The sequence below is a fragment of the Triturus cristatus genome, chromosome 1_1 (assembly GCF_964204655.1).
Source record: "Triturus cristatus chromosome 1_1, aTriCri1.1, whole genome shotgun sequence".
Taxonomy (NCBI): domain Eukaryota; kingdom Metazoa; phylum Chordata; class Amphibia; order Caudata; family Salamandridae; genus Triturus; species Triturus cristatus.
The window spans coordinates 1,069,179,407-1,069,206,862 of NC_140579.1; the positions used below are offsets into that span (position 1 = coordinate 1,069,179,407).

The window sequence follows — 27,456 nt, forward strand, 5'->3', positions numbered from 1 at the left end:
GTTTCTCCCTCAGCCGCGTCTGAATATACTGCCTCCCAGGGGGGGGGGGGGCCGAGCCGGCACTGTCGAGCACAAGCCCCGCCCGCGCCCCACCGTCCCCCGCCGACGTTAATGCCGCTGCCGGGCACACTCCCGCAGCCGAGGGCCGCGCGCCTCTCGCTGGGTCTAGGATTCAGGGCAGTCCCCGGCTTCAGTTCCTACGTTAGGCCGCACCGCCGCACCCGGTCCCTCTGGCGTCCTATGCGGCGCAGGCATCCAGGAAGCAGACCGATCGGCGCACCAGCGATTCCGGTCGTTGCTGGTCGCCTTCCAGGTCGGATTTTGTCCCGGATAATGTGCGGATGGTGAGGGGAGTCTACCTCGTCCCCGGAGCTAGTCTATTCCGCGGCCATCTTTAGATGGCGGCACACCACGCCCCCATGGTGCCACTTTTAATTTTATTATGCATTTCCTGCTAATTCAAGCCGCATAATACTAAAGAATACTAAATTATAAATTAAACTTTAATCGGACAAAAACTGTTGAAATATATCTTGTACAGAACCTAGAAAATATTTAATGTGATGCTGGGTAGAGAGATAGAGTCGGATGTAGCAATATTCACAGAGGGTGAAAGATTTAGATTGATAAATAGAATAGTCCAACAGAAAGAATGTTCACTTTCCAAGGGGGTCCTTCAAATGTGGGGGGGGGTCAGGGCAATGGTCCACTTTGCCCATGCCATAAATTGTATCTGCCCCAGAGTAATTACCAGTGCCTGAGAATAGTTCAAACAATCCACCCATCATTCTTTTTTTGTCCGTGTGATGCCCTTGGTAAGACAGGTATGCTCAGACGAGGGTCTGTGCTCACTGCTTCATTGGAACCAAGCTGCACCCTACTGAGGCTGAAATCATTCTAGGGCTGCTTGTGTTCTCGCTCAGAGGTGATCAGACCTAGCAGTTGTGACTTGACTGTTCCTATTGCAGCAGGACTTGCTTGTGGTAGCATGGTGAACAGAAAAGGGATGGACTGGATTGCTTCCGATTCAAGCAATCCACCCATCATTGTTTCTTAACTTAATACCTCAGATGTTGTTGCTCCTTTACACTTTCGTGAGGACTTCTTAGAGCTCCTGTCAAGTGTGTGGGGTATGCAAAGAAATGAGGTCTTTAATGAGCCTAGATTCATTTGTAAAAGATCTAGGGCCTTGAATAAGGATCCTGGCAGCTCCTATGCGCCTGCATAAGAATAACGTGAAAATCTCCTGGAGTTGTTAGACCGTGTTCTTCTTAGACCCTGGGTGCATGAACAAAGTTTCCTTGTACTCATGCGCACGTGATGAGGCCTCGGGAGAGCTAGTATGGACATAAATCAGGAAGCACAGGGCATGCTTATGCGTAGAAGAAATCTCTGTTCCTCCCTGTACATTCCTTGGAGGTATAGTCATCACCGGCCGCCCCTCTGTTTCTAAGCACAATCATATGATCTCTCAATAGCTACCCATCCCGACTGCTTAGCCTCATGGCTTCGGTGCGCACCTGAATGAGGTCTCTTCGGAATGTCTAGACTGTATGAGATACGTCCCTTAGTTTCAGCAGAAATATGACCATGCCTCGTCTCCTGTGCAATTGTGGTATATGGAATATCTACACTATATACACGAATGGAGTCTCGTCGGAATGTTCTTCTTTGCCCTTATTCACACATGAAGCAGAAGCCTGGTAAATCACAGCTAGATCAGTAATCATTGGTGGTGGGGAATGGGGGGCAAAGTTCCGGAATGTTTCGTCCCGAAAAAACAGACTTGGTTGTTTTTGCCCAGTGCCCTGTCGTGGAGAGTCAGCGTTCCAACCAGTAACATCAACTGAAAATGGTAGAACGTTCCGAGTCATTATTGCGTCGCTTGAGTTTTGACCGATATAAAATCTTCGACTTCGACAAGCACCAGGACAGCTCTCCGCACACTCCGACATGTTGGTTTTCTTTCACAGGTTAATGAACCGAGGCGAGCGGCTCCGGGACATTGACCACAGCTCTGGGTCCGGTGATGGAGCAACGCTGGGTCTAGACCAGGGGGACGCGGCTGCTTCTCGGCCTCCCATCGAGCTCTCTGTTATGGGCGAGGAGGCAGGAGCTAGGGAGATCCTCTCTGGCGCTCCCATGGAAGCTCTTCGAGAAAGTCCTCTGAGGGAAGACAACCACTGCCCAGGGACGGGTGCCACCTCACAGGGTGAGGCCCTGCTTGTTTCCTCCAAGCGAGAGGTCGCCGGCAGGAATGGCTGGGTCCCTGTCCAGAGAAGGAGGCTTCTCTCAGCCGGACCGAAGGGAAGGAGCGCGGTGCCGCGGAAGAAGGCCTGGAGAGAAGCTCATTAAAGAACGCACGGTAAGCGTTTATCACACAAGGCTGGTCATGGCGAAACAAAATGACATGTTTTTTTTGGGAAGGGTGGGGTTGTCGTGTCGGGCGATAGGGGGGGGGGGTGTAAATTGTTGTTTTCCGGAACATGTGTGTACTTTGTGCAGTCAGGCTGAACGAACACTATGTAGTATCCTGGTCTTATGGTTCAATGTGCCAGTGGAATGTTGCCTGAATGATGTAAGATGGAATGTTGGGAGTGGAAACTCACAGTTGGAGATGGGCTGAGCGCCTGGCTGGCTGCTCCTGGTGGGGCTTATTTACATCTAACCTACATCTTGTAACCAACCTGAATAAATCTACTTGAAACTACTTCTTGGATGTGGGCCTGATTACTACAATTTATTGGCGACGAGTTGAACCAAAGAACCTGCATCTGCTACCTCTGAAACCTTCATCTTCAAGTCTGGAGTGCCTACTCTCAAGATAAAGCAACTCTTGTAACTACAGCTGCGTTAACTCAACTACTGGCACACATCAGCCCCACCAGTGACCTCTACAACGGTCGCCCTTTACGCTACAGTGCCAGTTCCGGTCTCTACTGCAGCTCAAGTCTCTGTTTGCTGTACCTACAGCCTCTGTTCAGTTGCAGATCAAACCTGACACTCTTTAAAGCTTGTGTCAGGTGCTGTGCCCTCAAGAGAGGGTAAGCCTGTGCTGTGCCCTCTGCTGTGCCCTCAAGAGAGGGTAAGCCCAACGCCTTTGTCAAGTGCTGTGTCCTCAAGAGGGGGTAAGCCTGTGCTGTGCCCTCAAGAGAGGGTAAGCCTGACATTTTACTACGTCTTGTTCCTGTGCTGTACTTTCAGAGGAGCAAAGTGCGCTGTTACATAGGATTGTCAACTTGGAGTTAATTTTTTTTGGGATGTGTGACATTTTTTTTTTTTTTTTTTAGCGCTGCGTTTGCGTTATCTCCCCATTAACCAGCGTCATGATTTTGGATTTGGCAGCAGTGAAAGGCAGGCTGCAGTGTATGGCATTATGAGGAAACCGGCACCCCTCGTGAACACTGGGGTTTCTGTAAGCATGGAGGTATTCCAAAAGTTACATGTGCTGTGTTATTTTGTTATGAATTGGATGTGCGACGTTCTCTAACTGGTTGCGGCTGGTTTTCAGTGTCATTTTAAAGTCTCCTGCCTGCTGCTGAAGAAAGGCATGACATCTTTGATTTGGTAAAGTATTATTTTCTTTGAAGGGCATGTTTGTTTTTCAATGCCTGTAAAACATGGCAGTTGCGCACTATTTTACATTTAAATTTGTGCTCGCACACCTTACCTGATCCATGGTGTCGCGCTCTTCAGCTCTCGAGCCTCTTGTGACGTCCTTCGAGGTTCCCATCGGTGTTTGGAGGCACTGGCGTGCCGTGAACCATCCTGCACGACGTAAGATAGCGTGGGGCCATCTTGGAATCATCTGCCTGATTTGCTCTTTCATGGAGTGTAATTTTGCCAGCCACGATTTCAGTGTTTTCTGCCAACCACGTTTTAAATAAAGTTTATTCAATGTTACTCTGTCAGCGGAGCCGTCGTGGGAGCAAGAATTACACTCTCTCTATAACCGTTGCCTGCTCGTGGATTTTCCTGAACAGTGAGTCTTATCCGGTGACTCTGTGTATTTGTTTTGCCACTTGCTGGTATTTCTTTCTTTATTGGGAAATTCATATATGTGACAAGGTTAACGGAGCACAAATGTCGTTTCAATTTCAACAGTGACTTGTTATTATTGGAGGTGGGATGTTTTTCTCGAGGGGAGTGTAATGGTGTTAATTTGTGAAAACGTGTTTCTGTTCATTCTCGCCGCTCTGTGCCATCTAGTGACGTTTTTTTTACGAGCTTGAAGCTCCATGGAAAATTTCTCACTATTCTATATTTGCATTCAATCTCGAAAGGCTAATTGTATTTCAGTCAAAATGTTTTGTTTCATTTGCGGATCACACTGTTTTACCCTATGTCTTTTATGCACGATGTTGTTTGACTTCTCTGTGTGGTTTAGGTTTCTTCCTTTTGATGTGCATATACTTTGACCTTCATTGGAGGTGCAACTTCTTAGGTGTTTATTTTCATAGGGTGACGTGACCATGTTGGTCACAGTGTGGGGTACACATTGTCATTAGCTTCTTACGAGGTGATGGTACTCTTTGTTTTACTTACCTCTTTTGTGCATAACGTAATGCTCAGTGTGACAAGTCATACTACATAACCAGTTAGGTTGTTTTTTGTTTGTTTTTGAGCAGTGTTTACAATCTCTTTTTCACAAGAGTTTTAGTCCTGTCACTGTGCACAATTTGTACCTCAACACGAGGTCTCTCACAGGGGTTTCCCCATCCTTACAGTGCATAACATTTGTTTCGTCTCCTCATGGTGTGTCACATGGGTCCAAGGTTTTTCTTTCTTTTAAGTGCACTCTGTTATGGGTTCCTACCCATTGGTTCGGGTCCCTACCCACATTTGAGTCATGGTTCCTATCCATGTATCTGGGTTCTTACCCGAAATGATCACGTTTGTCCTGTGTGTAAGCCGCACTGCGCCTCACGTTTGTCCTGTGTGTAAGCCGCCCTGTGCCTCACGTTTGTATCTGTGTAAGCCGCCCTGCGCTTCACGATAAATGTAGGTATAAGTCGCTTTGCGCTTCCTTGTTTTTTTGTCTATAACAGTTTTACCTCTAGTTAAGGTGCGTCCGTAGGTGGTCATCACACTATTTGTCTTTTGCCTTCACTGCAGTGCACTTTTGACCTTTCCTAAGGTGTCTAGTGTTGGTCATGTTTTTGTTTTCAATAGTGCACATATCTATACCTCCACTCGAGGTTGCCCATGCATAAGCAAATGTCTTTACCCTTAGCGGGTGTTTTGGTTTAAGTCGCCATAGTGCATGGGTTACGTTACTCTGGGCGTTTCAAATGTTCTAGTTTTTTTAGCCCAGTTGTATTTTTCTATTTGCAATTTCTTTCTTCATGCTTTTGACAGGGAAGAATGAGTATTTGCATTCCTTTCTCCTCTGTCGTCTTGTTTCCTCCTGATGTGAGCTGCCTTCTTGTATCTCTACCTGGCCAGTAGGTATGCAGAGGACACTCATTAATGGTTTCTTTTTCTATTCTTCATTCGTCTCTTTTTCTGTTTCATTCTTCTCTTTGTGTATGGAAAGGAGGATGGGTAATGGTTTTAAGTTTACTTTGCCAAACTTGTTATCTTTGTGTCTTTCTCACTATCCATTCTGGTCTCCTTTTGGTTCTCTATTTCGGTGCATCTAGTTTCTCCATCTTGTTTCTGCTTTTCTCCTTTTCACTTCACCTGTTACAGTTTTCTTTTCTGTTTTTCTGTGGAAGAAAGGAGGATATGTAGTATCCTGGTCTTATGGTTCATGATGTGCCAGTGGAATGTTGCCTGAATGATGTAAGATGGAATGTTGGGAGTGGAAACTCACAGTTGGAGATGGGCTGAGCGCCTGGCTGGCTGCTCCTGGTGGGGCTTATTTACATCTAACCTACATCTTGTAACCAACCTGAATAAATCTACTTGAAACTACTTCTTGGATGTGGGCCTGATTACTACACACTAAAAGTCCCAAAAGCCCCGAATTCCTAAATGAAAGCTCTGGAAACTAGAGATCCATGTGTCTTGGAGTTACCTAGTAACCCTGGACAAGATATACAGCTCTGACTGCCTCAGGAGTAAGTGCACCAGTTGACGTGCGGCTGATCCAGCAGAATCGGTGTACATTTTTTTTTTTTTAAAACATCTGTTTTTATTTTCTAAATACAAAGTAGAACAGGGGTCCAGATAGACACAGCGTTAAGCCCACAACCCATTTAGGGCCGGCCGCGTTTCACCCAAGGTTCTCCAAGAATATGTAAAGACATTAATACACAGTTTAGAACACAGCATGTCGCCTACAACCCTTGTTGGGCCGGCCGCGTGACATAATATATATAGCAATATTAGAGTGTTGTGGGAAGTCTCAGGACCTTTTTGTTGTAACAAGAACAATGAAAACACGGGCAAGAGGCCCATATAAAGCGGATAGTAGTGAATAGACAGAAAAGAGTTGAAAGAAGAGGGGGTAATAGAAAAAAGAAGTATACAGCAGCAAAAGCGGCCAGGTGGGCAGACGGGTAGATGAGCGCAGCAGTGCATGGTGTTGAGAGTGGGTATCTTAAGGCTTGTCGAAGGGAGCATCGCCCATGGCTGGTCTGGTTACGTAAGGAGCCAATTGGGGTCCGACGGAAGTATGGCATCTTCAAAAAGTCTTAACGCTCTAAGCTTGGAGGGTAGATAGCGCGCATGTTCTATTTTACAGAGGTATTGGACTAAGGGTCGCCAAACGGCGGCGAAGCGGGTGCCGCGTGATTGCAGTTGCGCTGTAAAAAGTTCCATGGTTATTACATGCCATAGGCGCGTGAACCAAGTGGCTATTGGGGGAGGCTCCGTTTTTTTCCAGTACAACGCTATACAACGCTATAAGTTGTTTAGCCGCCCCAAGTATATGACGAGCTATAGTCCAGTCGCTTTTATTTTATGTTAGTAGGTTTAAGGCCCAAAAGGATCGTGGTTGCAGACTCAGGCAGGGGAAAGCCCAATACCTCCTTAATATGACTAAGGACTTCCTTCCAGAGCAGGGTCAAGAGTGGACAAGCCCACCAAATATGAATGAAATCTCCAGATGCATTCGAACACCTCCAACACAAGGGGGACACGGCAGGGAACATTTTGTGCAGTCGAGTAGGCGTATAATACCATTGCGTCATCATTTTGTATGCATTTTCCCTCTGCGGGATGCTGCGATAGACCCTAGGGATATCTTGCCAAAGGCGATTCCACTGTGTAGGTGTGATTTCCATGGTTGACGTCGATTGCCATTGCCCTTGATATGAGTGTGTAGTCAGTATCGGAGGGTGATATAGGATCTGGTACGTCCAAGAGATAAGGCCTTTCGATTCATCGAAGGAACGGACCAGCCGTTCAAAGGGGGTGAATGGTCGGACAGCAGCCTGTTGCATCTCTGGGGAGGACACCCAGTGCCGCAGCTGTGCATAATGTAGTCCCGCTCCCAGTGGGAGACAAAACTCCTCCGTGCACTGGGCAAATGTCTTAAGTGTTCCCCCGTCATACAGGTCTCCGATCACTCTGCATTCCCCCTGTAGCCAGTTGGCTAACGTTTGTGAGTGGAGGGCCGGAGGGAATAGTGGGTTATCTGCAATGGGAGTATGGGGGGAGAGGAAGGTCGTTAGTCCCTTACGCACAGCTACCTTGTCCCATATATCTAGGACTGTTTTAGTAGGTACTGCAATATAGGCACTGCGTGAGCGCGCTGTATGATGGTTCCACGCAAGATCCCAGATGGTGCGCCCAGTTACCGTCCTGTCCATATGGAACCAGATCTTTTCGCTTTCAATGGCTATCCACTCCCAGACAAAGCGGAGATACGAGGCCCAATAATAGTCCAGAAGGTTAGGACACGCAAGCCCCCCTCTGTCTCGCTGCCACATGAGGGTCTTGTGAGAGAATCGTGGCCTACGTCCGCCCCAGATGAAGCGAGTGAGATCTCGTTGGAGGCCCTGTATTTGGTGTTGAGGGATAGGGGTGGGGAGACATTGGAATAAATATAAGATTTTAGGGAGTATCGGCATTTTCACGGCATCAAGCCTACCCAACCAGGAGAGAGTTAGGGACTTCCATCCCCGTAAGTCTTCCAGAACAGTTCTTTTGCATTCTCGCCAATTTACCTGGGTCCATGTGCCCAAGGAGGGGGTCAATTGAAGTCCTAAGTACCTGATATGCACCATGGCCCATTGATAAGGGGCAAGCGTCTTCAAGACTGGTATCTCCTCCTTCGGGATCGTAAGGCGCAGAACCCAAGATTTGCCATGATTAATTTTAAGGCCTGAAGCCTGCTCAAAGGACTGTAACAGAGTGTGAAGCGCCGGGAGGGATGTATGTGGACGCGATATTGTGAGGATAAGGTTATCCACGAAGAGCGCTACCTTGTTCTGCCTGCCTCCAAGAGAGATACCATGTATGTCCGCATTCTGCCTGATCATCTCTGCTAAGCGCTCTACCACCAGGGCAAACAACAGAGGTGACAAGGGGCATCCCTGCTGTGTACCCCTATGTATGAAAAAAGGGTCTGTAAGTTGTCCATTAACCTGAACCCTAGCTTGCGGGGATAGATAAGGGACCATGATCATAGAGATCAAGTTCCGGCCCAGTCCGATCTTTTGCAACACCGCACGAATAAAAGCACAGTCCGCCCGGTCAAACGCCTTCTCCGCGTCAAGCGAGAGAAGGCAGGCTGGTATATTCCAGTGAAATGCTTTCCCCACCAGGTGCGCAATTCTATGCACATTGTCCGCCCCTTGCCTATTGCGGATCAAGCCAACTTGATCCGGCTCCACAAGGCCAGACATGTGGGGATCCAAGTGTCTGGCAAGCATTTTGGTGTAGATTTTGAGGTCCGTGTTCAGCAAAGCGATGGGACAACGTGGGATCTTTTCCCGGTTTGGGAATAAGAGCTATTTCTGCCATACGCATGGAGGGCGTCGGCCCTTCCGTGTCCAAAAAGGAATTGTATAGTCGCAGAAGGTATGGCTGGAGTTGTGTTATGAACATGCGGTAGAAGACTAGTGGTAGGCCATCTTGGCCTGGCGTCTTCCCGAGAGGGAGATCTTTCAACGCTGCCGTCAGTCCCTCCGCCGTGAGAGGACCGTCCAATTGTTTGGCATGGTGTGGGTGGATTGGAGTCCAGGGGCACTGGTTCAGAACATCATCAATGTGGGCTTGGGACGGCGCTTCCACTGTATGAAGGGCAGTGTAATAGGCCCTAAAGGCCTCGCATTTAGCTCGCTCCGTGATGGCCCATTCTCCATCCGGCAATTGAATATTCGCTATGTGGGCCTTTGCTGCACGCGCCCTCAGGCGCTTCGCCAGCAATCTGCCCACTTTGTCTCTCCCCTCAAAATATCTTTGTTTTAAGGCTAACAGGGACCGCTCAGCTTTATTGGTGCGCAGGGCGCGGAGCTGACCCCGAAGGTTAGCAAGTCGCCGCCGACCCGCGAGCGAGGAATGGTCCTGATCCTGCTTCTCCAGTTTCTTAATGTCCTTGGAGATGCTATCTTCCAGGCGGTGGGCTTCCCGCACCCGTGCAATCGATAAAGATGTGATGTGGCCGCGAATTGTAGCCTTGAAGGCATCCCACACCACAGGAAAAGGAGTCTTGGGTAGGTCATTGCTCGCAAAGTAAGAGTCAATAGCAGGTCGTATGCTTTCCACATCAGCCGGATCTCACAAGACATGCAGCGGCAAGCGCCACCGCGAGGGGCGGGTGGGGCAAGCGGCCGGATCCTGCATGAGGAGCTCCACGTGGGCATGGTCAGATAGCGATATATCAGACATAGACACCACTAACGTGTCCCTTACTACGTCGTGTGAAATAAAAAGATAATCAATACGCGAGTACGAGCGGTGAACGTGTGAGTAGTACGAATAATTTCGCACCTCTGGAGAGTGATATCGCCATGAGTCCATCAAGCCAAGGTCTGCTATCTGTTTCCGGAGTGCGGAGGACATGGCCCCCGTCCCATTTGAAGAAGCTTCACTACGGTCCATCGCAGGATCCCACACCAGATTAAAGTCCCCCCCCCCCCAAATTAGGGAGGGGTACATGGCACATGTTCCTGCAGAAGCGTTTGGAGGTAGGAGTCCTGCATCTGGTTCGGTGCGTAGACATTACACAGTGTAAATAGGCTTTTCCCCATCACCACCCCTGCCCTGATGAAACGTTCATCTGGACTGCGAAAGACATTGGGGTCCCCCTGCCTGATACCAGATCTGCATAGAATAGCCACTCCAGCCGTTTTGGTGGTTGCTGTGGCCCAGAATTGGAGGGGATATTTTGGGTGCGCCATGTGGGGAGTATCTATGTTCAGCAGGTGGGTCTCTTGAAGAAAGATAATGTCTGGGCTATGTTGAAGTAGGTAGCGCCACACTTGTTGCCGCTTATTGGGAGAGTTAAGCCCCTTGACATTAAGGGTTAGTACCTTTAAAGGGCCAGGAAGAGCCATAAGTAGAACGGATCCCAAGTTAGTCCATCAATGCCACTGCAGAAAGCATGTCAGGGGAATGGAAGGGGGATTCAAAAGTGGAGCTTCCCTGTCGACAAGGGTGTGTCGTAGCCTTGAGGTCATCCACCCGCCATACCTAGTAAACAAAAAGGAGGGAGAGAAAAGGTACAGACAAGTAGGAAGATAGAGAAGAGAAAAGTGGATAACCAACATTGGCCAACCGTGCCACATTGTCCTGTTCCAGTCGCGGGCCAGCCTACACCCTAAAGTTCGGATGAGCCCAGAGACGTCACTTTCTCAGGAACAGAGGGGAGTAGGTTGTCTGCTGTTCTCTAGTTCATCCAGGCGGAGTGCTCTGGCACCAGCTACACTGCGAAAGGGGAGTTGGGGTAGCGTCGAGGTCCCAACAGCAAACATCAAGTCCGACTAGGAAGAGCTGTGCTCCCAGAGGAAGGCTCCAAGGGCCATCACGTGTACATGAGCTGTTTATCAGGGGATTGGAGAATCCGGACCTGTCTCTGACTTGTCCCTTCCAAGGACCTGATGTGTTCTATTTTCATAGGGTGACGTGACCATGTTGGTCACAGTGTGGGGTACACATTGTCATTAGCTTCTTACGAGGTGATGGTACTCTTTGTTTTACTTACCTCTTTTGTGCATAACGTAATGCTCAGTGTGACAAGTCATACTACATAACCAGTTAGGTTGTTTTTTGTTTGTTTTTGAGCAGTGTTTACGATCTCTTTTTCACAAGAGTTTTAGTCCTGTCACTGTGCACAATTTGTACCTCAACATGAGGTCTCTCACAGGGGTTTCCCCATCCTTACAGTGCATAACATTTGTTTCATCTCCTCATGGTGTGTCACATGGGTCCAAGGTTTTTCTTTCTTTTAAGTGCACTCTGTTATGGGTTCCTACCCATTGGTTCGGGTCCCTACCCACATTTGAGTCATGGTTCCTATCCATGTATCTGGGTTCTTACCCGAAATGATCACGTTTGTCCTGTGTGTAAGCCGCACTGCGCCTCACGTTTGTCCTGTGTGTAAGCCGCCCTGCGCCTCACGTTTGTATCTGTGTAAGCCGCCCTGCGCTTCACGATAAATGTAGGTATAAGTCACCTTGCGCGTCCTTGTTTTTTTGTCTATAACAGTTTTACCTCTAGTTAAGGTGCGTCCGTAGGTGGTCATCACACTATTTGTCTTTTGCCTTCACTGCAGTGCACTTTTGACCTTTCCTAAGGTGTCTAGTGTTGGTCATGTTTTTGTTTTCAATAGTGCACATATCTATACCTCCACTCGAGGTTGCCCATGCATAAGCAAATGTCTTTACCCTTAGCGGGTGTTTTGGTTTAAGTCGCCATAGTGCATGGGTTACGTTACTCTGGGCGTTTCAAATGTTCTAGTTTTTTTAGCCCAGTTGTATTTTTCTATTTGTAATTTCTTTCTTCATGCTTTTGACAGGGAAGAATGAGTATTTGCATTCCTTTCTCCTCTGTCGTCTTGTTTCCTCCTGATGTGAGCTGCCTTCTTGTATCTCTACCTGGCCAGTGGGTATGCAGAGGACACTCATTAATGGTTTCTTTTTCTATTCTTCATTCGTCTCTTTTTCTGTTTCATTCTTCTCTTTGTGTATGGAAAGGAGGATGGGTAATGGTTTTAAGTTTACTTTGCCAACCTTGTTATCTTTGTGTCTCTCTCACTATCCATTCTGGTCTCCTTTTGGTTCTCTATTTCGTTGCATCTAGTTTCTCCATCTTGTTTCTGCTTTTCTCCTTTTCACTTCACCTGTTACAGTTTTCTTTTCTGTTTTTCTGTGGAAGAAAGGAGGATATGTAGTATCCTGGTCTTATGGTTCATGATGTGCCAGTGGAATGTTGCCTGAATGATGTAAGATGGAATGTTGGGAGTGGAAACTCACAGTTGGAGATGGGCTGAGCGCCTGGCTGGCTGCTCCTGGTGGGGCTTATTTACATCTAACCTACATCTTGTAACCAACCTGAATAAATCTACTTGAAACTACTTCTTGGATGTGGGCCTGATTACTACACACTAAAAGTCCCAAAAGCCCCGAATTCCTAAATGAAAGCTCTGGAAACTAGAGATCCATGTGTCTTGGAGTTACCTAGTAACCCTGGACAAGATATACAGCTCTGACTGCCTCAGGAGTAAGTGCACCAGCTGACGTGCGGCTGATCCAGCAGAATCGGTGTACATTTTTTTTTTTTTAAAACATCTGTTTTTATTTTCTAAATACAAAGTAGAACAGGGGTCCAGATAGACACAGCGTTAAGCCCACAACCCATTTAGGGCCGGCCGCGTTTCACCCAAGGTTCTCCAAGAATATGTAAAGACATTAATAGACAGTTTAGAACACAGCATGTCGCCTACAACCCTTGTTGGGCCGGCCGCGTGACATAATATATATAGCAATATTAGAGTGTTGTGGGAAGTCTCAGGACCTTTTTGTTGTAACAAGAACAATGAAAACACGGGCAAGAGGCCCATATAAAGCGGATAGTAGTGAATAGACAGAAAAGAGTTGAAAGAAGAGGGGGTAATAGAAAAAAGAAGTATAGAGCAACAAAAGCGGCCAGGTGGGCAGACGGGTAGATGAGCGCAGCAGTGCATGGTGTTGAGAGTGGGTATCTTAAGGCTTGTCGAAGGGAGCGTCGCCCAGGGCTGGTCTGGTTACGTAAGGAGCCAATTGGGGTCCGACGGAAGTATGGCATCTTCAAAAAGTCTTAACGCTCTAAGCTTGGAGGGTAGATAGCGCGCATGTTCTATTTTACAGAGGTATTGGACTAAGGGTCGCCAAACGGCGGCGAAGCGGGTGCCGCGTGATTGCAGTTGCGCTGTAAAAAGTTCCATGGTTATTACATGCCATAGGCGCGTGAACCAAGTGGCTATTGGGGGAGGCTCCGTTTTTTTCCAGTACAACGCTATAAGTTGTTTAGCCGCCCCAAGTATATGACGAGCTATAGTCCAGTCGCTGCGGGTAAATACTTTTAGGTTAGTAGGTTTAAGACCCAAAAGGATCGTGGTTGCAGACTCAGGCAGGGGAAAGCCCAATACCTCCTTAATATGACTAAGGACTTCCTTCCAGAGCAGGGTCAAGAGTGGACAAGCCCACCAAATATGAATGAAATCTCCAGATGCATTCGAACACCTCCAACACAAGGGGGACACGGCAGGGAACATTTTGTGCAGTCGAGTAGGCGTATAATACCATTGCGTCATCATTTTGTATGCATTTTCCCTCTGCGGGATGCTGTGATAGACCCTAGGGATATCTCGCCAAAGGCGATTCCACTGTGTAGGTGTGATTTCCATGGTTGACGTCGATTGCCATTGGCCTTGATATGAGTGTGTAGTCAGTATCGGAGGGTGATATAGGATCTGGTACGTCCAAGAGATAAGGCCTTTCGATTCATTGAAGGAACGGACCAGCCATTCAAAGGGGGTGAATGGTCGGACAGCAGCCTGTTGCATCTCTGGGGAGGACACCCAGTGCCGCAGCTGTGCATAATGTAGTCCCGCTCCCAGTGGGAGACAAAACTCCTCCGTGCACTGGGCAAATGTCTTAAGTGTTCCCCGTCATACAGGTCTCCGATCACTCTGCATTCCCCCTGTAGCCAGTTGGCTAACGTTTGTGAGTGGAGGGCCGGAGGGAATAGTGGGTTATCTGCAATGGGAGTATGGGGGGAGAGGAGGGTCGTTAGTCCCTTACGCACAGCTACCTTGTCCCATATATCTAGGACTGTTTTAGTAGGTACTGCAATATAGGCACTGCGTGAGCGCGCCGTATGATGGTTCCACGCAAGATCCCAGATGGTGCGCCCAGTTACCGTCCTGTCCATATGGAACCAGATCTTTTCGCTTTCAATGGCTATCCACTCCCAGACAAAGCAGAGATGCGAGGCCCAATAATAGTCCAGAAGGTTAGGACACGCAAGCCCCCCTCTGTCTCGCTGCCACATGAGGGTCTTGTGAGAGAATCGTGGCCTACGTCCGCCCCAGATGAAGCGAGTGAGATCTCGTTGGAGGCCCTGTATTTGGTGTTGAGGGATAGGGGTGGGGAGACATTGGAATAAATATAAGATTTTAGGGAGTATCGGCATTTTCACGGCATCAAGCCTACCCAACCAGGAGAGAGTTAGGGACTTCCATCCCCGTAAGTCTTCCAGAACAGTTCTTTTGCATTCTCGCCAATTTACCTGGGTCCATGTGCCCAAGGAGGGGGTCAATTGAAGTCCTAAGTACCTGATATGCACCGTGGCCCATTGATAAGGGGCAAGCGTCTTCAAGACTGGTATCTCCTCCTTCGGGATCGTAAGGCGCAGAACCCAAGATTTGCCATGATTAATTTTAAGGCCTGAAGCCTGCTCAAAGGACTGTAACAGAGTGTGAAGCGCCGGGAGGGATGTATGTGGATGCGATATTGTGAGGATAAGGTTATCCATGAAGAGCTCTACCTTGTTCTGCCTGCCTCCAAGAGAGATACCATGTATGTCCGCATTCTGCCTGATCATCTCTGCTAAGCGCTCTACCACCAGGGCAAACAACAGAGGTGACAAGGGGCATCCCTGCTGTGTACCCCTATGTATGAAAAAAGGGTCTGTAAGTTGTCCATTAACCCGAACCCTAGCTTGCGGGGATAGATAAGGGACCATGATCATAGAGATCAAGTTCCGGCCCAGTCCGATCTTTTGCAACACCGCACGAATAAAAGCCCAGTCCGCCCGGTCAAACGCCTTCTCCGCGTCCAGCGAGAGAAGGCAGGCTGGTATATTCCAGTGAAATGCTTTCCCCACCAGGTGCGCAATTCTATGCACATTGTCCGCCCCTTGCCTATTGCGGATCAAGCCAACTTGATCCGGCTCCACAAGGCCAGACATGTGGGGATCCAAGTGTCTGGCAAGCATTTTGGTGTAGATTTTGAGGTCCGTGTTCAGCAAAGCGATGGGACAACGTGGGATCTTTTCCCGGTTTGGGAATAAGAGCTATTTCTGCCATACGCATGGAGGGCGTCGGCCCTTCCGTGTCCAAAAAGGAATTGTATAGTCGCAGAAGGTATGGCTGAAGTTGTGTTATGAACATGCGGTAGAAGACTAGTGGTAGGCCATCTTGGCCTGGCGTCTTCCCGAGAGGGAGATCTTTCAACGCTGCCGTCAGTCCCTCCGCCGTGAGAGGACCGTCCAATTGTTTGGCATGGTGTGGGTGGATTGGAGTCCAGGGGCACTGGTTCAGAACATCATCAATGTGGGCTTGGGACGGCGCTTCCACTGTATAAAGGGCAGTGTAATAGGCCCTAAAGGCCTCGCATTTAGCTCGCTCCGTGATGGCCCATTCTCCATCCGGCAATTGAATATTCGCTATGTGGGCCTTCGCTGCACGCGCCCTCAGGCGCTTCGCCAGCAATCTGCCCACTTTGTCTCCCCCCTCAAAATATCTTTGTTTTAAGGCTAACAGGGACCGCTCAGCTTTATTGGTGCACAGGGCGCGGAGCTGACCCCGAAGGTTAGCAAGTCGCCGCCGACCCGCGAGCGAGGAATGGTCCTGATCCTGCTTCTCCAGTTTCTTAATGTCCTTGGAGATGCTATCTTCCAGGCGGTGGGCTTCCCGCACCCGTGCAATCAATAAAGATGTGATGTGGCCGCGAATTGTAGCCTTGAAGGCATCCCACACCACAGGAAAAGGAGTCTTGGGTAGGTCATTGCTCGCAAAGTAAGAGTCAATAGCAGGTCGTATGCTTTCCACATCAGCCGGATCTCACAAGACATGCAGCGGCAAGCGCCACCGCGAGGGGCGGGTGAGGCAAGCGGCCGGATCCTGCATGAGGAGCTCCACGTGGGCATGGTCAGATAGTGATATATCAGACATAGACACCACTAACGTGTCCCTTACTACGTCGTGTGAAATAAAAAGATAATCAATACGCGAGTACGAGCGGTGAACGTGTGAGTAGTACGAATAATTTCGCACCTCTGGAGAGTGATATCGCCATGAGTCTCTCAAGCCAAGGTCTGCTATCTGTTTCCGGAGTGCGGAGGACATGGCCCCCGTCCCATTTGAAGAAGCTTCACTACGGTCCATCGCAGGATCCCACACCAGATTAAAGTCCCCCCCCAAATTAGGGAGGGGTACATGGCACATGTTCCTGCAGAAGCGTTTGGAGGTAGGAGTCCTGCATCTGGTTCGGTGCGTAGACATTACACAGTGTATATAGGCTTTTCCCCATCACCACCCCTGCCCTGATGAAACGTTCATCTGGACTGCGAAAGACATTGGGGTCCCCCTGCCTGATACCAGATCTGCATAGAATAGCCACTCCAGCCGTTTTGGTGGTTGCTGTGGCCCAGAATTGGAGGGGATATTTTGGGTGCGCCATGCGGGGAGTATCTATGTTCAGCAGGTGGGTCTCTTGAAGAAAGATAATGTCTGGGCTATGTTGAAGTAGGTAGCGCCACACTTGTTGCCGCTTATTGGGAGAGTTAAGCCCCTTGACATTAAGGGTTAGTACCTTTAAAGGGCCAGGAAGAGCCATAAGTAGAACGGATCCCAAGTTAGTCCATCAATGCCACTGCAGAAAGCATTTCAGGGGAATGGAAGGGGGATTCAAAAGTGGGGCTTCCCTGTCGACAAGGATGTGTCGTAGCCTTGAGGTCATCCGTCCGCCATACCTAGTAAACAAAAAGGAGGGAGAGAAAAGGTACAGACAAGTAGGAAGATAGAGAAGAGAAAAGTGGATAACCAACATTGGCCAACCGTGCCACATTGTCCTGTTCCATTCGCGGGCCAGCCTACACCCTAAAGTTCGGATGAGCCCAGAGACGTCACTTTCTCAGGAACAGAGGGGAGTAGGTTGTCTGCTGTTCTCTAGTTCATCCAGGCGGAGTGCTCTGGCACCAGCTACACTGCGAAAGGGGAGTTGGGGTAGCGTCGAGGTCCCAACAGCAAACATCAAGTCCGACTAGGAAGAGCTGTGCTCCCAGAGGAAGGCTCCAAGGGCCATCACGTGTACATGAGCTGTTTATCAGGGGATTCGAGAATACGGACCTGTCTCTGACTTGTCCCTTCCAAGGACCTGATGTGTTCTATTTTCATAGGGTGACGTGACCATGTTGGTCACAGTGTGGGGTACACATTGTCATTAGCTTCTTACGAGGTGATGGTACTCTTTGTTTTACTTACCTCTTTTGTGCATAACGTAATGCTCAGTGTGACAAGTCATACTACATAACCAGTTAGGTTGTTTTTTGTTTGTTTTTGAGCAGTGTTTACGATCTCTTATTCACAAGAGTTTTAGTCCTGTCACTGTGCACAATTTGTACCTCAACACGAGGTCTCTCACAGGGGTTTCCCCATCCTTACAGTGCATAACATTTGTTTCGTCTCCTCATGGTGTGTCACATGGGTCCAAGGTTTTTCTTTCTTTTAAGTGCACTCTGTTATGGGTTCCTACCCATTGGTTCGGGTCCCTACCCACATTTGAGTCATGGTTCCTATCCATGTATCTGGGTTCTTACCCGAAATGATCACGTTTGTCCTGTGTGTAAGCCGCACTGCGCCTCACGTTTGTCCTGTGTGTAAGCCGCCCTGCGCCTCACGTTTGTATCTGTGTAAGCCGCCCTGCGCTTCACGATAAATGTAGGTATAAGTCGCCTTGCGCTACCTTGTTTTTTTGTCTATAACAGTTTTACCTCTAGTTAAGGTGCATCTGTAGGTGGTCATCACTCTATTTGTCTTTTGCCTTCACTGCAGTGCACTTTTGACCTTTCCTAAGGTGTCTAGTGTTGGTCATGTTTTTGTTTTCAATAGTGCACATATCTATACCTCCACTCGAGGTTGCCCATGCATAAGCAAATGTCTTTACCCTTAGCGAGTGTTTTGGTTTAAGTCGCCATAGTGCATGGGTTATGTTACTCTGGGCGTTTCAAATGTTCTAGTTTTTTTAGCCCAGTTGTATTTTTCTATTTGTAATTTCTTTCTTCATGCTTTTGACAGGGAAGAATGAGTATTTGCATTCCTTTCTCCTCTGTCGTCTTGTTTCCTCCTGATGTGAGCTGCCTTCTTGTATCTCTACCTGGCCAGTGGGTATGCAGAGGACACTCATTAATGGTTTCTTTTTCTATTCTTCATTCGTCTCTTTTTCTGTTTCATTCTTCTCTTTGTGTATGGAAAGGAGGATGGGTAATGGTTTTAAGTTTACTTTGCCAACCTTGTTATCTTTGTGTCTCTCTCACTATCCATTCTGGTCTCCTTTTGGTTCTCTATTTCGTTGCATCTAGTTTCTCCATCTTGTTTCTGCTTTTCTCCTTTTCACTTCACCTGTTACAGTTTTCTTTTCTGTTTTTCTGTGGAAGAAAGGAGGATATGTAGTATCCTGGTCTTATGGTTCATGATGTGCCAGTGGAATATTGCCTGAATGATGTAAGATGGAATGTTGGGAGTGGAAACTCACAGTTGGAGATGGGCTGAGCGCCTGGCTGGCTGCTCCTGGTGGGGCTTATTTACATCTAACCTACATCTTGTAACCAACCTGAATAAATCTACTTGAAACTACTTCTTGGATGTGGGCCTGATTACTACACACTAAAAGTCCCAAAAGCCCCGAATTCCTAAATGAAAGCTCTGGAAACTAGAGATCCATGTGTCTTGGAGTTACCTAGTAACCCTGGACAAGATATACAGCTCTGACTGCCTCAGGAGTAAGTGCACCAGCTGACGTGCGGCTGATCCAGCAGAATCGGTGTACATTTTTTTTTTTTTAAAACATCTGTTTTTATTTTCTAAATACAAAGTAGAACAGGGGTCCAGATAGACACAGCGTTAAGCCCACAACCCATTTAGGGCCGGCCGCGTTTCACCCAAGGTTCTCCAAGAATATGTAAAGACATTAATAGACAGTTTAGAACACAGCATGTCGCCTACAACCCTTGTTGGGCCGGCCGCGTGACATAATATGTATAGCAATATTAGAGTGTTGTGGGAAGTCTCAGGATCTTTTTGTTGTAACAAGAACAATGAAAACACGGGCAAGAGGCCCATATAAAGCGGATAGTAGTGAATAGACAGAAAAGAGTTGAAAGAAGAGGGGGTAATAGAAAAAAGAAGTATACAGCAACAAAAGCGGCCAGGTGGGCAGACGGGTAGATGAGCGCAGCAGTGCATGGTGTTGAGAGTGGGTATCTTAAGGCTTGTCGAAGGGAGCGTCGCCCAGGGCTGGTCTGGTTACGTAAGGAGCCAATTGGGGTCCGACGGAAGTATGGCATCTTCAAAAAGTCTTAACGCTCTAAGCTTGGAGGGTAGATAGCGCGCATGTTCTATTTTACAGAGGTATTGGACTAAGGGTCGCCAAATGGCGGCGAAGCGGGTGCCGCGTGATTGCAGTTGCGGCATCAAGCCTACCCAACCAGGGTCCATGTGCCCAAGGAGGGGGTCAATTGAAGTCCTAAGTACCTGATATGCACCTTGGCCCATTGATAAGGGGCAAGCGTCTTCAAGACTGGTATCTCCTCCTTCGGGATCGTAAGGCGCAGAACCCAAGATTTGCCATGATTAATTTTAAGGCCTGAAGCCTGCTCAAAGGACTGTAACAGAGTGTGAAGCGCCGGGAGGGATGTATGTGGACGCGATATTGTGAGGATAAGGTTATCCACGAAGAGCGCTACCTTGTTCTGCCTGCCTCCAAGAGAGATACCATGTATGTCCGCATTCTGCCTGATCATCTCTGCTAAGCGCTCTACCACCAGGGCAAACAACAGAGGTGACAAGGGGCATCCCTGCTGTGTACCCCTATGTATGAAAAAAGGGTCTGTAAGTTGTCCATTAACCCGAACCCTAGCTTACGGGGATAGATAAGGGACCATGATCATAGAGATCAAGTTCCGGCCCAGTCCGATCTTTTGCAACACCGCACGAATAAAAGCCCAGTCCGCCCGGTCAAACGCCTTCTCCGCGTCAAGCGAGAGAAGGCAGGCTGGTATATTCCAGTGAAATGCTTTCCCCACCAGGTGCGCAATTCTATGCACATTGTCCGCCCCTTGCCTATTGCGGATCAAGCCAACTTGATCCGGCTCCACAAGGCCAGACATGTGGGGATCCAAGTGTCTGGCAAGCATTTTGGTGTAGATTTTGAGGTTCGTGTTCAGCAAAGCGATGGGACAACGTGGGATCTTTTCCCGGTTTGGGAATAAGAGCTATTTCTGCCATACGCATGGAGGGCGTCGGCCCTTCCATGTCCAAAAAGGAATTGTATAGTCGCAGAAGGCTGGAGTTGTGTTATGAACATGCGGTAGAAGACTAGTGGTAGGCCATCTTGGCCTGGCGTCTTCCCGAGAGGGAGATCTTTCAACGCTGCCGTCAGTCCCTCCGCCGTGAGAGGACCGTCCAATTGTTTGGCATGGTGTGGGTTGATTGGAGTCCAGGGGCACTGGTTCAGAACATCATCAATGTGGGCTTGGGACGGCGCTTCCACTGTATAAAGGGCAGTGTAATAGGCCCTAAAGGCCTCGCATTTTGCTCGCTCCGTGATGGCCCATTCTACATAATATGTATAGCAATATTAGAGTGTTGTGGGAAGTCTCAGGACCTTTTTGTTGTAACAAGAACAATGAAAACACGGGCAAGAGGCCCATATAAAGCGGATAGTAGTGAATAGACAGAAAAGAGTTGAAAGAAGAGGGGGTAATAGAAAAAAGAAGTATACAGCAACAAAAGCGGCCAGGTGGGCAGACGGGTAGATGAGCGCAGCAGTGCATGGTGTTGAGAGTGGGTATCTTAAGGCTTGTCGAAGGGAGCGTCGCCCAGGGCTGGTCTGGTTACGTAAGGAGCCAATTGGGGTCCGACGGAAGTATGGCATCTTCAAAAAGTCTTAATGCTCTAAGCTTGGAGGGTAGATAGCGCGCATGTTCTATTTTACAGAGGTATTGAACTAAGGGTCGCCAAATGGCGGCGAAGCGGGTGCCGCGTGATTGCAGTTGCGCTGTAAAAAGTTCCATGGTTATTACATGCCATAGGCGCGTGAACCAAGTGGCTATTGGGGGAGGCTCCGTTTTTTTCCAGTACAACGCTATAAGTTGTTTAGCCGCCCCAAGTATATGACGAGCTATAGTCCAGTCGCTGCGGGTAAATTTATTTATTTTATTTATTTTTCACATTTATAGAGCGCACTGTTACCCGGGGGTGTCCTGGCGCTAAGGTTTAGGTTAGTAGGTTTAAGGCCCAAAAGGATCGTGGTTGCAGACTCAGGCAGGGGAAAGCCCAATACCTCCTTAAAATGACTAAGGACTTCCTTCCAGAGCAGGGTCAAGAGTGGACAAGCCCACCAAATATGAATGAAATCTCTAGATGTATTCGAACACCTCCAACACAAGGGGGACACGGCAGGGAACATTTTGTGCAGTCGAGTAGGCGTATAATACCATTGCGTCATCATTTTGTATGCATTTTCCCTCTGCGGGATGCTGCGATAGACCCTAGGGATATCTCGCCAAAGGTGATTCCACTGTGTAGGTGTGATTTCCATGGTTGACGTCGATTGCCATTGGCCTTGATATGAGTGTGTAGTCAGTATCGGAGGGTGATATAGGATCTGGTACGTCCAAGAGATAAGGCCTTTCGATTCATCGAAGGAACGGACCAGCCATTCAAAGGGGGTGAATGGTCGGACAGCAGCCTGTTGCATCTCTGGGGAGGACACCCAGTGCCGCAGCTGTGCATAATGTAGTCCCGCTCCCAGTGGGAGACAAAACTCCTCCGTGCACTGGGCAAATGTCTTAAGTGTTCCCCCGTCATACAGGTCTCCGATCACTCTGCATTCCCCCTGTAGCCAGTTGGCTAACGTTTGTGAGTGGAGGGCCGGAGGGAATAGTGGGTTATCTGCAATGGGAGTATGGGGGGAGAGGAAGGTCGTTAGTCCCTTACGCACAGCTACCTTGTCCCATATATCTAGGACTGTTTTAGTAGGTACTGCAATATAGGCACTGCGTGAGCGCGCTGTATGATGGTTCCACGCAAGATCCCAGATGGTGCGCCCAGTTACCGTCCTGTCCATATGGAACCAGATCTTTTCGCTTTCAATGGCTATCCACTCCCAGACAAAGCGGAGATGCGAGGCCCAATAATAGTCCAGAAGGTTAGGACACGCAAGCCCCCCTCTGTCTCGCTGCCACATGAGGGTCTTGTGAGAGAATCGTGACCTACGTCCGCCCCAGATGAAGCGAGTGAGATCTCGTTGGAGGCCCTGTATTTGGTGTTGAGGGATAGGGGTGGGGAGACATTGGAATAAATATAAGATTTTAGGGAGTATCGGCATTTTCACGGCATCAAGCCTACCCAACCAGGAGAGAGTTAGGGACTTCCATCCCCGTAAGTCTTCCAGAACAGTTCTTTTGCATTCTCGCCAATTTACCTGGGTCCATGTGCCCAAGGAGGGGGTCAATTGAAGTCCTAAGTACCTGATATGCACCTTGGCCCATTGATAAGGGGCAAGCGTCTTCAAGACTGGTATCTCCTCCTTCGGGATCGTAAGGCGCAGAACCCAAGATTTGCCATGATTAATTTTAAGGCCTGAAGCCTGCTCAAAGGACTGTAACAGAGTGTGAAGCGCCGGGAGGGATGTATGTGGACGCGATATTGTGAGGATAAGGTTATCCACGAAGAGCGCTACCTTGTTCTGCCTGCCTCCAAGAGAGATACCATGTATGTCCGCATTCTGCCTGATCATCTCTGCTAAGCGCTCTACCACCAGGGCAAACAACAGAGGTGACAAGGGGCATCCCTGCTGTGTACCCCTATGTATGAAAAAAGGGTCTGTAAGTTGTCCATTAACCCGAACCCTAGCTTGCGGGGATAGATAAGGGACCATGATCATAGAGATCAAGTTCCGGCCCAGTCCGATCTTTTGCAACACCGCACGAATAAAAGCCCAGTCCGCCCGGTCAAACGCCTTCTCCGCGTCAAGCGAGAGAAGGCAGGCTGGTATATTCCAGTGAAATGCTTTCCCCACCAGGTGCGCAATTCTATGCACATTGTCCGCCCCTTGCCTATTGCGGATCAAGCCAACTTGATCCGGCTCCACAAGGCCAGACATGTGGGGATCCAAGTGTCTGGCAAGCATTTTTGTAGATTTTGAGGTTCGTGTTCAGCAAAGCGATGGGACAACGTGGGATCTTTTCCCGGTTTGGGAATAAGAGCTATTTCTGCCATACGCATGGAGGGCGTCGGCCCTTCCATGTCCAAAAAGGAATTGTATAGTCGCAGAAGGCTGGAGTTGTGTTATGAACATGCGGTAGAAGACTAGTGGTAGGCCATCTTGGCCTGGCGTCTTCCCGAGAGGGAGATATTTCAACGCTGCCGTCAGTCCCTCCGCCGTGAGAGGACCGTCCAATTGTTTGGCATGGTGTGGGTTGATTGGAGTCCAGGGGCACTGGTTCAGAACATCATCAATGTGGGCTTGGGACGGCGCTTCCACTGTATAAAGGGCAGTGTAATAGGCCCTAAAGGCCTCGCATTTTGCTCGCTCCGTGATGGCCCATTCTCCATCCGGCAATTGAATATTCGCTATGTGGGCCTTCGCTGCACGCGCCCTCAGGCGCTTCGCCAGCAATCTGCCCACTTTGTCTCCCCCCTCAAAATATCTTTGTTTTAAGGCTAACAGGGACCGCTCAGCTTTATTGGTGCGCAGGGCGCGGAGCTGACCCCGAAGGTTAGCAAGTCGCCGCCGACCCGCGAGCGAGGAATGGTCCTGATCCTGCTTCTCCAGTTTCTTAATGTCCTTGGAGATGCTATCTTCCAGGCGGTGGGCTTCCCGCACCCGTGCAATCGATAAAGATGTGATGTGGCCGCGAATTGTAGCCTTGAAGGCATCCCACACCACAGGAAAAGGAGTCTTGGGTAGGTCATTGCTCGCAAAGTAAGAGTCAATAGCAGGTCGTATGCTTTCCACATCAGCCGGATCTCACAAGACTTGCAGCGGCAAGCGCCACCGCGAGGGGCGGGTGGGGCAAGCGGCCGGATCCTGCATGAGGAGCTCCACGTGGGCATGGTCAGATAGCGATATATCAGACATAGACACCACTAACGTGTCCCTTACTACGTCGTGTGAAATAAAAAGATAATCAATACGCGAGTACGAGCGGTGAACGTGTGAGTAGTACGAATAATTTCGCACCTCTGGAGAGTGATATCGCCATGAGTCCATCAAGCCAAGGTCTGCTATCTGTTTCCGGAGTGCGGAGGACATGGCCCCCGTCCCATTTGAAGAATCTTCACTACGGTCCATCGCAGGATCCCACACCAGATTAAAGTCCCCCCCCCCAAATTAGGGAGGGGTACATGGCACATGTTCCTGCAGAAGCGTTTGGAGGTAGGAGTCCTGCATCTGGTTCGGTGCGTAGACATTACACAGTGTAAATAGGCTTTTCCCCATCACCACCCCTGCCCTGATGAAACGTTCATCTGGACTGCGAAAGACATTGGGGTCCCCCTGCCTGATACCAGATCTGCATAGAATAGCCACTCCAGCCGTTTTGGTGGTTGCTGTGGCCCAGAATTGGAGGGGATATTTTGGGTGCGCCATGCGGGGAGTATCTATGTTCAGCAGGTGGGTCTCTTGAAGAAAGATAATGTCTGGGCTATGTTGAAGTAGGTAGCGCCACACTTGTTGCCGCTTATTGGGAGAGTTAAGCCCCTTGACATTAAGGGTTAGTACCTTTAAAGGGCCAGGAAGAGCCATAAGTAGAACGGATCCCAAGTTAGTCCATCAATGCCACTGCAGAAAGCATGTCAGGGGAATGGAAGGGGGATTCAAAAGTGGGGCTTCCCTGTCGACAAGGGTGTGTCGTAGCCTTGAGGTCATCCGTCCGCCATACCTAGTAAACAAAAAGGAGGGAGAGAAAAGGTACAGACAAGTAGGAAGATAGAGAAGAGAAAAGTGGATGACCAACATTGGCCAACCGTGCCACATTGTCCTGTTCCAGTCGCGGGCCAGCCTACACCCTAAAGTTCGGATGAGCCCAGAGACATCACTTTCTCAGGAACAGAGGGGAGTAGGTTGTCTGCTGTTCTCTAGTTCATCCAGGCAGAGTGCTCTGGCACCAGCTGCACTGCGAAAGGGGAGTTGGGGTAGCGTCGAGGTCCCAACAGCAAACATCAAGTCCGACTAGGAAGAGCTGTGCTCCCAGAGGAAGGCTCCAAGGGCCATCACGTGTATATGAGCTGTTTATCAGGGGATTGGAGAATCCGGACCTGTCTCTGACTTGTCCCTTCCAAGGACCTGATGTGTTCTATAATGTCCTGTTTAGCCTGCAGGGACGCTTGTTCATTAAAGGGTGGTGAGCGTCTGTGCCGGTATACGGTCGACCAGGTCGGCTTGGCAGGCACCCGTGCAGAAGGCGAAGGGCGAGTGGGACTGGTGGACCGTGAGAAAGGAAGTCGGAGTAGTTGAGCCGCATCTTTGTAGAACCGAATCACCCTACGCTTAGACTCCCACGTAAAAATAAGGGCGAAAGGATGGCCCCACTGATAGGAGATGTCCATGCTTCGCAGCTCATCTGTCACAGGTTTAAAGTCACAGCGGCGTCGCAGGGTATTGGGTGCCAGGTCCTGGAAAATCTGGATCTTGTTCCCCTCATACGTGAGTTCCTGTTTGGCTCTCGCCGCCCGGAGAATAGCTTCTTTTTCTGTGAAAAAGTGGACCCTGGTTAAAATGTCCGGGAGGAGGCCCGGCCTGCCCGCGGGCCCGGAGACTCAGTGAGCCTGATCCAAAGCCGGCGGGGAGGCGTCATCATCTCCCCATACCTCGTGGAGTAGCTGTGCCACATAGGTCATAATGTCCTTCCCTTCCGCTCCGAGAGGAACCCCCCGGATGCGGAGATTATTCCGGCGGCTTCGATTTTCCAGGTCCTCCTGCTTCAGTTGCAATTCTATGTGTTGGTCTTCCAGGACGGCCAGGCCTTGCCAGAGTTGCTCCTGGTCCTCTGTGCGGGCTTCGACCGTCTTTTCCAGCCCGTCTACTCGCTCGCCTAGGTCTGCAACTTCTTTTCTGAGTTCTCGAACACAGGAGTGCACTTCGGTACGTAGAGAGCCGATTTCAGACTTCAACTCGGACATGAAGGAAGCCATAAATGCCTGCGTCACCGGTGACGAGTCCCCTCCAGCCTGCGGGGTCCCCTCAGTGGGGGCAGACGGACCCACCTTACCCAACATCGCCGCCATAGAGTTGTCTTTGGAGGTTGGCCCGGAAATGTCTTTGCCTCTGTTGGTGTGTGTCATTCTTGTGCTGCCGCTGTTCGGCTGGATTCCAGTCCCAGATGGTAGCGAGGGTCTGTCCGTGGTATCTTCAGATGAAGGGCTCCAGTGGGGGTACCGTTCCCTGCCAGTGGACCCCCCCGGATGCGTCTGGCTCCACTGTAGATACAGGCGGACCAGGCGGTTCAGTATAGTAGGCCCCGGCGCTCAGGCCGTTGCGGCAGCTCCGCAGCTGACAGCCGCACGTGAGTCCAGCATCCCCCGTCGATCCCACAGCGTCCCTGAAAGCTCACGGTGGTCCTGCAGGAGTATGTGGTCGGGCCCCCAAGACACAGCACAATGTCCCGGCCAGGACCCGCACCCGACTCACCTCACCAACAGCAGGTATGCAGCCAGTGGTCATCTCCCAAGAGCAGTAGCAAGCGCACCGGGGTCAGGCCAGTCTCCCCTCAGAACCCAGTTGCGTGAGATCCGGTGTGTCGCAGTACAGCACGGTCAGCACAGGTCAGAAGGTCTAAGGTGGTCCCCCACATAGGAGGGTCCTCAGGCTGATGTAGATGGGCAGTCCGGCGAGGTGCGTGGTCACAGCTAGGGGCTGCTCACAAGTGCAGCAGCATGCCTTTCACCCAATGGTAGCGCTGGAGTTAGCCCTCCCATGGGCAGCGCAAGGATGTCTTCAGGTTAGTGTGGAGAATAGGCCGGGCAGTCAGGCAGGGTGTGCGGCCATAGCGGCGGGCAGCTCACAAGGGCATCTATAG

General features: G+C 49.6%; 1 pseudogene; it reads left to right on the forward strand.

Annotated features, from left to right (window-relative positions):
- Positions 1-1,953: 1,953 nt before the first annotated feature.
- The window catches only part of LOC146871554 (uncharacterized), a 407,260-nt pseudogene continuing 381,757 nt past the window's right edge, over positions 1,954-27,456 (forward strand).